The sequence below is a fragment of the Rhineura floridana genome, chromosome 9 (genome assembly GCF_030035675.1).
Source record: "Rhineura floridana isolate rRhiFlo1 chromosome 9, rRhiFlo1.hap2, whole genome shotgun sequence".
Lineage (NCBI taxonomy): Eukaryota > Metazoa > Chordata > Lepidosauria > Squamata > Rhineuridae > Rhineura > Rhineura floridana.
In genome coordinates, this window is record NC_084488.1 from 96,898,100 (window position 1) to 96,912,590 (window position 14,491).

The window sequence follows — 14,491 nt, forward strand, 5'->3', positions numbered from 1 at the left end:
AAAACAATATTAAAAATAAACACACACACACAGGGGGTAGTAGAATAAAAAAAATTATCCATAAGATTAACATAATGGCATAACAGAATCTCACATCCCCCCAAGCAATGAAGATACCCCAACTCTTGAAATCAAATTTTACACTTGAAATGCTTTTATAATATGTTTCTGTTATGTCTCAAAAGAACAAGATGCTCAAAGAGCATGTCAGACAAGGAATGTCTTTTTACAGTCATTACGTTGCCACCAGTACTGAACAGGCGTTCTACTGCGGCGCTTGAAGGCATGCCTGTGTTGTGCTGCAAAAAACACCGCAGCACACGTGGAAAGCCATGGAGTGATGACACTTCCCTGCTGGGAGACCTCAGGTACCTCACCAGTTCCTCCTCAGCAGTGTCCACTGCTGACTTCTTGCCCTGGGGCAGAAAGTTAAAGAAGTCATCTTCTAAGTCATCTCCTTCCTGGTCTTTATCTGAAGACTGATCACTGTCCTCATTAAGTACACCCATCTTTATTTCAGCTTTCAGCAAGGCTTCCATTGTGTATCTAAGAAAGAGAGAGGATATGTTAACACATATATGTTAGGAAACCATCATCTGCTCTTCATTTCCTGATGCTTGTCATGTCCCCTGGTTCAGGGTCCAGCCTGAGCCTGTGGATGATGACATGGAAGGTAGGAAGGTGACCAAGTCACCACACTCATGGGGCAGCACAGCAGACCCTTAAGGATTACCTGCAGCAACCCAAGGTTGTGATGAGGAGCCCCAGGAAGAAAAGGCCCAGCCCCTGCCTACCACGTTAAGCCCTCTGATGCCTCCCTTGAGACAACATTTCCCTTGGAGTAATCCACCCAAAGGGCTTCCCTAATGTTCTTACTTGTTGGTATGGGTGGCGGCCTGACACGATTCCACCCAATCTAGTTTGAAGCGAGGGTGTAGGCAGGCTGCCAGAAGAAGCCTCTTGTCCTCCCAGATATCTGCAAACCGCTTTCTTAAGGCTTCGTGCACACCTCTCAGCAGCTGAAAACAGTATGTGTACCTCTCAGGTTTGTTTTCCAGTCCTTCTAACTTGCGGTCCAGATTGCAGAGCGTTGGTAGCAAATATCCCATGAACATGCCGTTCTCCCGTTGCAGGATATCTAGGGACTGGGCTAGTGGCTCCATAATCTCTGTGTATTCCTGTACCACTTCAATCTCAGCAGCTGTGATCCTGGACAAGGAGCAGCGGTCCATTATGGCATGCATTTTTAGTGGCACAGTTGACAGGAGCTCATGTAGTTGCTTCAACGCATCAAAGGTGGAATTCCACCTGGTCTTATTCGGTACCTTCAGATACACACCACATTGCGCATGGATATACTCAGCAATCTGGGCTGACTGGTTCTGCTTGGACCACAACTTGCTGCACTTTCCCATCAAGGAACGAAACTGTTTCTTGAAAGGACCAAGAAGACTACTTTTGGAGGAGTCAGAAAGCATGGCCTCTATGTCTTGTGTTGCCACAAGGTTGAGGGTGTGGCTAGCACATCTCTGGTGTGGTGGTAAAACAAAATCCTCTCCTGAGTCTGCAGCTTCTTCCTCTGCCTCAGGTCCTGTGTCCAGGATCTCACAGATAGGCACAAACTCCACCTCAGCCTCCTCCTCCTCCTGGTTATCACCATCATCGTCACTGGTGCCTGCAGCTTCCACTGGTTCTTTGGCCATGAAAACTCTGAACGCTTTCACAAAGTTGGAGCCATTGTCTGTAGTAGTGCACATAACTTTGTTGTGGATTCTGTACTGTACATGTACATCATGCAGTGCTTTTGAAAGGACATCGTATGTATGGCGCCCCTTCAGACGCTTACAAGCCAAGGCCCCGACCTCACGTTTCAGGGTAGTTGGGTTGATCCAGTGGGCTGTTACCCCAAAGTAACTCTTCTTGCCATTGGTCCAACAATCTGCAGTGGTTGCTATATATGCCACAGCACCCATTCGGTTTGCAAGAGTTTCTCTCATGTGGCATGCTCTCTTCTCAATTCTGTCTCTCAGAGTCTTGGCACATATGATGGTGAGATCTTTGGGGAGTCCAATGCGAACCAGATTAATGAATGATGGTTTGTCCACAGTCTGAAGTGGTAATGTCTCCTCTACAATGAAATCAATGATTCTCCTGTCGAGATTGCTCTGGGTGACAGGCTCCCTGCCAGATCCCCACCTCTCAAGGGTTGTCTGCTGCTGCTTCAGCATTTTGGGAGGAGGGGTGTCATGCACTGGTTCAGGAAGGCCACGTCTCCTTGCCTTTATTGCTTCTTCAATTGCTCTCAGCTTCTCAGGGTGTGCCCTCTGAGGAAGAAGAACAAAGCATGAATCCAAGAAAAAATGGAAGAGGAACTTCACAATTTAAACATAAATAGACAATGGACACTCTTTGAGGACCAGCATGACAAAGGCTTACCTCAAAATGTTTCTTCACATTGGATGAGGAGGAAACAGCTGATCTCAGATTTTTGATCCTTGGAAGGCAGTAATTGCATCGTACAACAACATTTTTCCCACTCTGGCTCACAAATGTACAAGCTTTCTCAAAGCCAAACCATGGTACTTGCTGTTCTGCAGATGTGGCTGTGGGCAACTGGCACTGCTTCATGCCCTCCTCCTCCTCGTGCACAGGGCCTCCTTTCTGAACCTCACTTTCTAGTTTTGCCTCCTCAGGATCAACAAGCTGTGACTCAAGTGGCCGCACTAACTGACTGCTGCTCTCAGCAGCAAAACCTGCAACAGGCGTCTCTGTAATAAACAAGAGATAATGCTCCTATATGGGTGAACTTCAGCTGTGATGTGCCCCCATCTCTTCCCCATGCTGCAAAATCCCCCAGTCAGAGTGGAAGTAAGCAGGTCGATAGCACAATTAAAAGAGATCCTATTTGCATCATTTTTGCTCACTGAATAACCCTGCCTGGGCCAGTCTAACCTACTATCTCACAGGGTTGTTGTGAGAACAAAATGAGACTAGGGTTCAAATCCCCACATAGCCATGAAGCTCACTGGGTGACCTTGGGCCAGTCACTGCCTCTCAGCCTCATGAAAACCCTATTCATAGGGTCACCATAAGTTGGAATCAACTTGAAGGCGGTACACATATTTTTTATTTTGAATATGATGATTATGATAATAAATATGCAGCATTTCAAATTAATTCTGTATGAGAAGCATTCCATGCCAAGCTTGGAAAACCAAGGATGAGGTATAAAATGTAGACAAAAATACTTTTGACAAAATGCCGTTTATCTTTTATATCTATATCTATAATTAGCAATACAGCTGAATGATGTATGTAAAGTATTTTTTCTTTCCCTTTTCTTTTTTATTAATATTTTAGTATTACTGCTAAAGTTCTGATGAAAGAATAAAGCATTCATTAGCCAAATTCAAATGATTAGAACACATCACATAAATTCCACTGAAGCTGGAGTTTTTGCCATAAAAATGAAAAAAACATATAACCTATGATAGCCCAATAGACAATCAGAACTAATATAAAACCCTATTGCTTCTCATTTGCAAATCTTGCAAGATCTAAGGTAACTCTAGATCATGTGAGTTCAGGTGATGCATGTTATGTACATTTGTATAGATATTAGCAGAGATTGTCAACAGTCTATGATGCTTGTGTGTGCCAATGTGTGTGTTTGTGGCAGGCTTTTACCCTGCACTGAGATCACTGAGACGTAAGACTTAGTAAAATAAGAAAAGCTATTTCATTTATAGAAATACATCATAGATAGGAAAGGCGTACCTAGTTCTAAGTAACTAACTTGGAGGCGTAACACCCAGGTTTGGGAGTTGCCCTCACTGCCCCTTCTTCATGTGTACTGGAGAGTGACAGAATAGGGCTAGAAGCAAATAGAAAGCAAAAATTGAAAGTAGGGTAACATCTAAAGAAATACTCCCCTTTACATCTCTCCTTTCTTTCTTTCTGTATATATATATATTTATATATATTTATATATATATAAAGTATCTTTTAAAATTGTTCTTTTCAATTCACTCTTGAATGAACATCATACCTAGGGCAGATCCACACCATTCCTTTAAAGCACATTCAACACCCATTTGAAGCACATGAATCCCACCACAGAATCATGGGAACTGCAGTTTGTTAAGAGTGGTGAGAACTATAACTGTGAGGGGGAAATGACACTTCCCAGAATTCTTTAGGGGAAGTCATGCGCTTTAAATGCAAGTTGGATGTGCTTTACACATATTGTGTGAATCCGCTTAATAAATTTTGCCTGCATGTAAATTGTTTTAATTAATTAATTTTTCAAAATGGAAATAAGCTATAAAGTGTAGTGGGTGACCATGGGCTACTCACCATTTCTCAGCCTATCTGCCCCTCAGGATGAAAACAATGGAGAACCATGACTACCCCAAGGCATACTTAAAATGTAAAGGAAGTATTGTACAACCATAGTATGCAATTGGATACTTATAGGGACACAGCATGACAAAACTGGGTGGAAGTAATGAGTGGGGTACCACAGGGCTCGGTCCTGGGCCCAGTGCTCTTCATCATTTTTATTAACTACTTGGATGAGGAGGTACAGAGCATGCTTATCAAATTTGCAGATGATACAAAATTGGGGGGCATAGCTAATACCGTGAAAGACAGAAAGAAAATTCAAAGGGACCTTGATAGGCTGGAGCATTGGGCTGAAAACAACAGAATGAAATTCAACAGGGATAAATGCAAAGTTCTACACTTAGGAAAAAGAAACCAAATGCACAGTTATAAGATGGGGGATACTTGGCTCAGCAGTACGACATGCAAGAAGGATCTTGGAATTGTTGTTGATCACAAGCTGAATATGAGCCAACAGTGTGATGTGGCTGCAAAAAAGGCAAATGCTATATCAGGCTGCATTAACAGAAGTATAGTTTCCACATCATGTGAAGTATTAGTTCCCCTCTATTCAGCACTGGTTAGGCCTCATCTTGAGTGCTGTGTCCAGTTCTGGTCTCTGCACTTCAAGAAGGATGCAGACAAACTGGAACAGGTTCAGAGGAGGGCAACAAGGATGATCAGGGGACTGGAAACAACGCCCTATGAGAAGAGAATGAAGGAACTGGGCATATTTAACCTGGAGAAGAGAACACTGAGGGGAGATATGATAGCACTCTTCAAGTACTTGAAAGGTTGCCACAAAGAGGAGGGCCGGGATCTCTTCTCGATGATCCCAGAGTGCAGGACACAGAATAATGGGCTCAAGTTGCAAGAAGCCAGATTTCGACTGGACATCAGGAAAAGCTTCCTAACTGTTAGAGCCATACAACAATGGAACTACTTACTAGAGAGGTAGTGGGATCTCCGACACTGGAGGCATTCAAGAGGCAGCTGGACAGCCATCTGTCGGGAATGCTTTGATTTGGATTCCTGCATTGAGCAGGGGGTTGGACTTGATGGCCTTATAGGCCCCTTCCAACTCTACTATTCTATGATTCTATGAAAATATTTATATAAGCATGACTATCAAATATGTTTATTTATATAACCTGTAAAGATATTTATAGTGCAATCCTATGTTTGTTTACTCAGAAGCAAGTCCCAATGTATTCAATGGGGCTTACTCAACCAGGGAAAACTGCAGCCTCAAGTGATAAGGAACTTGTTCTTTTAACAAGTCCTTTAAGTTGAGAGCTTATCCCAGTCTGCGTCTGTGCTGAAATTGTTTTTTAATATGTTTTTAAACTTTTTCTTAAAAAAAATGTTTTTAAAGCTTTTAAAAATGTTTTTAAAGATGTTTTGTTTGAATATATTTTAAAGTCTGTTTTTATGATTTTTAAAGTGTTTTTAGTGCTTTTGTTTGCCGCCCTGGACTCCTACTGGGAGGAAGGGCAGGATATAAATCAAATAATAAATAAATAAAAATAAATAAATAAACTTCATTCATTTTTTTAAAAAAACACAAGTCTGCGCTATGTTTACTCACAAGTCCCATTAATTTACAGCACAATCCTAACCATGTCTACTCAAAAGCAAGTCCTAATGGAGTTCAATGGGGTTTACTCCAGGTACATGCTTTACTCCCAGAAATGGCTTTACTCCCAGAAAAGCAGATATTGGATTAAATACTTTCATATTTCATAGCCCAGGGTCTGACTCTTGGACAGAAGAGGAAAAAAAACATTAAGCCATATTACTTACGCAAACTGCAAAAAACTCAAAGCCACCATATTCTGACGTCCAGCCTAGGCATGCCTGGATCAACAAGTCACAACTCTGGCATCATTGGCTACAATCATGAAAGGGCAGGGTTACAGCCAGAGCTTTGAAAAGTTACTTTTTAAAACTACAACTCCCATCAGCCCCAGCCAGCATGGCCACTGGATTGGGCTGATGGGAGTTGTAGCTAGAGCATGGATCTGTTTAAAAAAAAAGTTGTGCGGGGAGGCAGTTGACGTTTTGGTGTATATCTCGGGAATTAGACCACCTAGAAATGTACTTTTTTAAAAAAATTGAAGCTGAGAGTCCAGAGAGTAATGGGTGGTAGCCAGAGAGCAGGAGGCTCCCCCAAAACCAGAGACTCCAGCTGAAAACACACACACCAGGGCACACACACACACACACACAAATCATCGTCACTCACCTCCACAGCGCCATTCTGCTGCTGCCTTCTTCTCCTTGTCCTTGCCCTGGCTTTGTCCTCCGGCGTCCATTTTTTCCTCTCAGAGTCAGACGCTAGCAGGCCCCCCTGCCTATTCACCTCTTCCCTCGTGCCTCCTAACACAGATAACAAGGGAAGAGAGAGTCTGCGCAGAGGTCCAATCAGTGTGAGGCACATGTCTTGTGTTAACCAATCACAGCCAGGAGCTGACTTCCCCTTGTTCCCGCCCCCAAGTAACATCCAACCTAACGTGGAAACGTTAAAGTTGCAGCTGAAAAGTAGGGAAATTACTAGTTACTTGCCAAATGTAATGGAATTACCCACTCGTTATCTAAAATTGTAACTAATTACAAGTAACTCGTTAAAAATAATGAGTTATTTCCAAGCTCTGACTAGAAGATCTCATTCTTTTCTACTAGCCGTGATGGCTGTGCTCTGCCACCCTAGTCAGAGGCAGCATGCTTCTGAAAACCAGTTGCCAGAAGCCTCAGGAGGGGAGAGTGTTCTTGCACTCGGGTCCTGCTTGCGGGCTTCCCCCAGGCACCTGGTTGGCCACTGTGAGAACAGGATGTTGGACTAGATGGGCCACTGGCCTGATCCAGCAGGCTCTTCTTATGTTCTTATGTTCCTGTTTTGTGTTTCCAACTTCCTTTGTCACTTAATGTCATGTGCCTTTTTGGTGTACAAGTTTTACTTGTTTTTCAGTGAGTAATTTTAGTAGTGCACTAGCCTGGAATCTGCCATTGAGTAATTTGGATAGTTGCCTCTTAATTTCACAGGGATACGTCAAAATGGGTGATGTAGGCATATCCTCAATGTATGTCTTTTTGTTTCTGGGTTAGTTATTTGTGATCAGAATGAGACGACCTTCAAATTAAATTACTGAAGGCTGCTGTTTTTATCAGAACTGCTAAGAAGAAGAAATAAACAACTTCCTTCAAAACAAAATTAAAATATGGCTTTTCCCAAGGAAGCTACAACATATAACTGAAAAGGCTTTTCTTCTAAAAATAGATGCCTGTTCCAGCCTAGATATGCTTTCATAGATGTGCAAAACATGGTCCATAATCTGGTCCAGAGTGCAATTCAGGCCATCCACTTCAATGGGACTTGAGTGAGCAGTTGTTCATTGGGATGGACCAATATTGATTTGCTGTTATTGGTTTGGTTATTAAATCTGTGTTGTCAGAAATTGTTACCAAATTCTTCCAAGCTACACAGGAAGTGGATTGGACTGTCAAAGACCAACCCAAATTGTGTTTACATTTTTACAAATTTGTAGGTCAGTACAATATCTCAGAGAGGAACTCAGGTCTCCTGCTCCCCTGGTGCATTCGCTATAGCTGCCCAATTTCCCTGCTTTTTAAAGTTTGATAGAAATATCTGTTGGCTATAGGTACGTTCTTAAACCGCAAAATTTCTTGCCTATTAGTGAATATATTCATCATCTCATCTTAGTTAACAACCAAGCTATAGAGTTATACCGTCATTGCAAAGCTCATGACAGGACCAGTGCAATAATGCAAATAGATTTTTAAAAAATTATTTAATACATTCTACAATTTTAATAAATCCAGGGCAGGCTAGGAGACTTTTCAGAGAAGAGTGACTTTGGGGGCTGCAACTGCATTTTGATCTGTCCTCTCTCAGTACTGGGTCCAAACCTTGATTGTGGCCATTCACACCATGTCTAGATGTTCATCAAGGAGTCTGTGTTAACCGCCCAGTTGTGTTATCAGGAAATGAGCCTTCAGCCAGTGGAAACATGTCCTGCCAAGTGTAACATTCCTAAGTAAATATGGAAACAGAGATCATTGTTTATGGTCCACCTATTCACCCATCCCAGTTACAATGCCTTGCAGCTTCCAAAATGTTGGGAAGCTGGAGGTTAAAAGTACAGACATTGTACTTTTTTTGGTTGTTGTTCTATCAGTCCTCAAGAAAACGACATGCTGGATCAAACTCTCATTGAACTCTGAACATCTCTGCATGCACTTCCCCATGGATGGCTATACACTTTAGCAAAAAGATGTGGCATCAGGGTCACATTTATTTATTTATTACACATGGCTATTTTATAAACAGGAATGATGTGATACCCCACATTCTGTACCATTCATCCTGCCAATTGCAGGGATAGCCAATATGGTGCCCTCTGCATGTTGCTGGACTCCAACTCCCATCAGTCCTGGCACCAGATTGCAGTGGGCCCTCAAAGGCAGCAGTCGTGACATGGTGGCACTGTTGCCGCCGGGGGCTTAAATAGGTCCAGCCACATCGGCACATTAGTGCACATGTTTACCATCACCCACGATGCCGGAAGGGGCATGTTGATGGCAATACGATGCACAAAGTGGCATCGCCAACTGGGAAGTGTTGCCTGGGAGGATTGTTCCCATTTCATGACCTAATGCTAGCACAGATCGCAGGAGCTACACCTGCCCAGCCCCAGTGGCAGGGGCCCCTCTCAGCCACAGGGGCCCTTCTCTTCTGGACCATCCCTACCAGCCCAGGTAGCATGGCCTGTGGTGAGACGTCTAGTCCAGCAACATCTGGAAGGCCACAGTTTCCCTATCCAGTGACTAAACTGTGGCTCAGTCTGATCCAGCTGGGATGATCTTAATTTTCTTCTCTGTAAATGGTCTAAGTCTCCTGAAGCAATGAAATGATTGCAGTTAAGTACTGTGATTATTAGCTCTCCTGGGCCACTTTCAACTATAATGGAAAATACCAGCAGACGTATCCTGTGCTTGCTTATTCAGAAGCAGATCCTACTTGAGGTCAATGGGCTTTATTCCCAAGCAGTGGAGGAAATAAGGAGTCTGGCCAGGTGAGCAAAAAAACTGAGCAGTGGGTGACACAGGAGTGCCGCTATAGGCTATGACTGCTAAAAGTTTCAGATAATGTTTTGGATTGCTTTCTCAGAATGCAGTCACGGGAGCTGGCAGGCAAATTGCAATTAATCTCTAACAATAGACATGGTGAGGCCCGGATCTTTATGGCAATCCTACCCTGTGCCCCTGGAAGAAAGCCCAGTGTAGAGATGGACTATCATTGTTTAGTGGTAAGGGAAACATGCTCTGTACATGCTTAGGGCCCTTTAATTTGCCAGGTAATATGAAGAATTTGTTTCTTTAAAGAAAGGGCACGGCTAAAGATGGAAGGAGTGGGCTAAGTGGGCAGGATTGAAGAAGAGTGGAGCCACAATACAAAGGATAGTCATAGCAGCCAGAGATGGGCTTTTTCTTCTTCCACCACAGGCTCTGTGGTGGCTCACTGGAATCTCTAACAGCATCAGTTGCTGAGCATTGCTGCATGGAGAATCTGGTACCCTCACCAGGAAACATTGCAACCTGACAGCAGAGACATGGGGGCTGATTGCACTGCTGCTCAGTGGCTCGCAGTGCCCAGCACAGATTGCTGACATCACGGTCCCCAAGGGCTGCTGCTAGCCACAAAGAAACCATGCAGACACATGGTGTTTGGGTTAACAGCCTCTGTGCTTCCTCCACTGCCTCATGAGATCCTCTGGTAAGGGCATCAGGCCCACCTCTCCCATGTAGCAATGTACTGTAGAAAATGCTGGTTAACCTGTGATCACACATCTCTCAAATCATTGGCATTGAGGAAGTCTGAATAGGATTGCATCCTTCTCTTCTGGGCCAGCCCTACCATTAGGCAGAGTGAGGCAGCTGCCTTAGGCAGCGGGGGCAGGGAGTAGTGAAAAGATGCTGAAGGACATCTGTGTGTGCTCATTGGCCTGCCCTGTGTCCCTTAAGCTAGCATATCACCCTAGGATGCAGTGGAGGATGCTGATGGTGTTGAAGGAAGTATCACAGTCTCGCTGCAGCTGGGATCCATCAGAGGCTTGATGCAGCTGATTCTTGTCCCTGCAAAGCCTCACAGCTGTGTGGGTTGTCCTTTCTCTCCTCAGCATACTATAAAGTGGGAGAGAAGTTGGGGATGAAGGAGCAGCGACAGGAGCAGCATAGATATTATTTCATATACTGCTTACACGGCAAAATGGCTTCTAAGCAGTTTACAAGTATAAAATCAATTATAAAATTCATACACAATTAAAAATACACAATAAAAAAATTCCTCCACTAAAACAGACAAGCCAGTCTCTTCAGTGTCTTCCAATGAAAACAGTGAAAAAATAATTAATTAGATCAGGAAGTTCAGGTTCAGGAGAATGCTTGCCTAAACAGCACTCAAGAGCAAGTGGGGTGTCAGTGCAGATGGGGTCTCTCATATATCATCTTGTTGGTCCACTAATACTCTGTGACTAGCCATGCAGCTAGGAGCAGAAGCATAACACAGTGCCTCCAGCTCCCAGCCCATGGAGACACTCCAGGAGGATATAATCAGAGCTTGGAAAAGTTACTTTTTTTGGACTACAACTCCCATCAGCCCACTCCAGTGGCCATGCTGGCTGGGGCTGATGGGAGTTGTAGATTTAAAAAAGTAACTTTTCCAAGCTCTGGATATAATGGTCAATGGTATCAAGATCTACTGAGAGATCCAACAGCAGCAACAGGGTTGCTCTTCCCCTGTCTCTCCCTTGAAGGATGTGAAATGAAGAGATACTTAGAAAATGAAGCATTGCCTCAGCATGGGAGACACAGCAAAAACCAATAGGGAATTATTTCTGGGTTTCAACTAGGAATAGAGGAGCAACTGGATTTAGATCCCATTAAAAGGTGAACCTTCCTAATTTGCACTTTCCAAAACAATATGCAAACCGAAACACAGCCACCCTCGAAATTCGCGCTTCTCTGAATTTTGCATTGCCATTCTCCAGTTAAGTAATGTGTAAACAACTATATATTAGTTAAATTCCCATGAAGACTTTAAAAAACAAAACAGTCACAAACTGATTTGAAAATGCAGATAACTGAATTTAAGACTGGAAAAATTAGAAACAGGGCTAAAGTAGAATTCACAGATTTGCCCAACCCTAGTCACAACGTGAGAGTCAGTGTGGTGTAGTGGTTAAGGTGCTGGACTACAACCTGAGAGATGAGGGTTTGAATCCCCACACAGCCATGAAGCTCACTGGGTGACCTTGGGTCAATCACTGCCTCTCAGAAGGCAATGATAAACCCCCTCTGGATACCGCTTACCATGAAAACCCTATTCACAGGGTCTCCATACGTTGGAACTGACTTGAAGGCAGTCCATTTCCATTTTCAGTCACAACCTAATGGCAAGCCAGGAAAGTAAACACCTTACAGCAGCCTTTCCCAACCAGTGAGCCTCCAGAAGTTGTTGGACCACAACTCCCATCAGCCTCAGCCAGCATTGCCAATGGCTGAGGCTGATGAGAGTTGTGGTCCAACAACATCTGGAGGCACACTGGTTGGGAAAGGCTGCCTTACAGAAACAGGTATTGATGGAGGAGGGAAGGCTGGAGGAAATTTGCACAACAACCCCAGGGAGAGCTCAATGATGAAAAGAGTCCCAATCCTCCTTTACTAGAAGAGAGGGACTCACCAAGACCTCTGTAAAAGAAAGGAAAGGAAAGGTTTTGGCGCTCTGTGAGCACTCACAAGCTAGCTGCTCTCATCTGGGGGAGGTTTCAGAAGAAAGATACCAGTGTAAGATCAGACAGACAGTCCAGTTACCTTCTGTATGTGGAATAGAGGGGGTTGCCAACTTCTCCTTCACTTCAAGCAGCAAAATATTTTGAATCAGCCCTGCTTATGCTCTGTTTGTTTAAAAATGCAGCCTTTTAAATAGCAGAAAACAGTAATAGACTGGTTGTCGAAATAAATATGCAAAGCTGAAAATGATCTGGACTCCCATCCTGAAAATACATATGTAATCAGGGCCCTGTTGAATGATATTAACAGGTGCATACGAAGCAAATCAGTAAATCAGAGAAGCTTTACTGCCCTCAGCTTGCCTGCCTGTCTTCATAAAGGTTTCAGCAACTTCTCTGTCTAGTAATTGATGCACATAGCCGGAAGCTTCGAAAAGCCCTCTAGCAATTTCTGTGGAGGTGGAACTCTATTTTTACATTTTTCTTATGCACAATGACTGAATACAAATAGCACTTCATGATGATGTCTGATTCTGGACATATTCCATCCCAACCTCAACAATTCTCCATTTGTTCCTTAGGCCAACCTATTTGAAAGCATCCCACACATTTCTGTTAATGAGAAATCATTATAAATGGGGAATTTGTGGTCACTTAACAATGCATGGCTACAGCCACGCTACCCTGAACATGCCTGATCTCGTCTGATCTCGGAAGCTAAGCAGGGTCAGGCTTGATTAGTATTTGGATGGGAGACTGCTTGGGAATACTGAGTGCCATAGGCTTAGAGGAAGGCAATGGCAAACCACCTCTGAATACCTCTCACCATGAAAACCCTATGAATATATCCAAAAAAGATTCATACGGTCGCCATAAGTCGTATTTTACTTGAAATCATATAACAACAACAACAACAACAGTGCATGGTAACTTTCTAAGAAATAGATAGTGATAGTCCAAATGAGCAAATTATGCCCAGCCAGCTGCAATCCTATTTTATCTTCGGTATTACATTAATATCCACATTTCCTCCAAGGAGTTTAAGGTGGCATACGTGGTTCTCCTCCCTCTTCATTTTATTCTCACAATGGGCCTGTGAGGTAAGTTAGGCTGAGAGACAGTGACTGGACCAGGATCTACCTGGTGAGCTTCATGGCTGAGAAGGGATTTGAACATGGTTCTCCCCAAGCCTTGTCTGACACTCCAACAGTCACAACGTGCTTACCTGGGAGTAAGTAATCAAGCACAGGATTATGGCTTAATTTCAAATTTCCAAATAATTACGTCTTTTAATCAATTAATTTAAATAATTTGCCATATTACAAAAAAATTCAAAATAAGTGCCTTCTTAAGATGCTGAAGGAATCATGAGATAACATGCAATTTAATAACTGAAACCATCTTTTTTTCAATTTCATTTCTTATTACTGTGTGGTTAAGAGATAGTTGGGGAGGACTAGGACACCCAGATTCAAACCCTCACACACCTGTGAAGCTCACTGAGTGACCTTGGGCCGGATACTGCTTCTCATCCTAACCTACCTTGCAGGGTTGTTGTGAGAATAAAAAGAGTGGCGAAGAACCTGTGGATTTGTATCCACCCTTTTGTGCTGAAGGGTGGGATAAAAATTGTTTAAACATACAGAGATAAATATTCCTATGTTTTCTATTGCACACTCCTTTAGGATGTTCTGGGACACAACAGGAGAAGTAAGCACGTGCTCAGCTCTTTCTCACTGAGCTCAATGGGACGTCACAAACATGCTGAATTTTGGCTGGATTATGCCTGAAGTCTGCAACCAGCTTTAGTACTGAGTGGTTGCTGTCTGGATAGAACAACACGGAGACAAGCTTTAGAAGAGGAATAGATGTGTGTAATAAAGGTAGAGTGAGGTTTGAATTAACTGATCATATGATCAAGGCATCCATAAGCATCAACACTGGTCAGTGATCAAGCTGGAATGCAGAGAACACCACAGTCACTGCGTTCCCCCCCCCTTTAAAAGAATTTTGTTATTTTTCCTGTTGTTGGGCTAGGAGATGGCTGGGTGACTCAGTGGAACACTTTCCAGTGTTTCTAAACTACATAACTCCTAAGCGTAGCAGCCTTCCCTTCATAGAAACCATAGTTCAGTATTCCAGATATCCATGCTGAGAGGTGGTCAAATTAAAAGCAAGCAAAATATAATTTATGGAGTGGATAATGTGCAGGCTACAGCACTGTGTAAAGAGCCCTTGATTGTAGCTCGTGGCTACAATCCCCAAACACCTATTTGAACTACCTACCCACATTCTGCACA

At 43.3% G+C, this 14,491-nt stretch overlaps 1 pseudogene; it reads left to right on the plus strand.

The window, feature by feature from the left end:
- Positions 1–12,857: 12,857 nt before the first annotated feature.
- LOC133364657 (5S ribosomal RNA) lies at positions 12,858–12,976 on the plus strand (annotated as a pseudogene).
- The last annotated feature ends 1,515 nt before the right edge of the window (positions 12,977–14,491 follow it).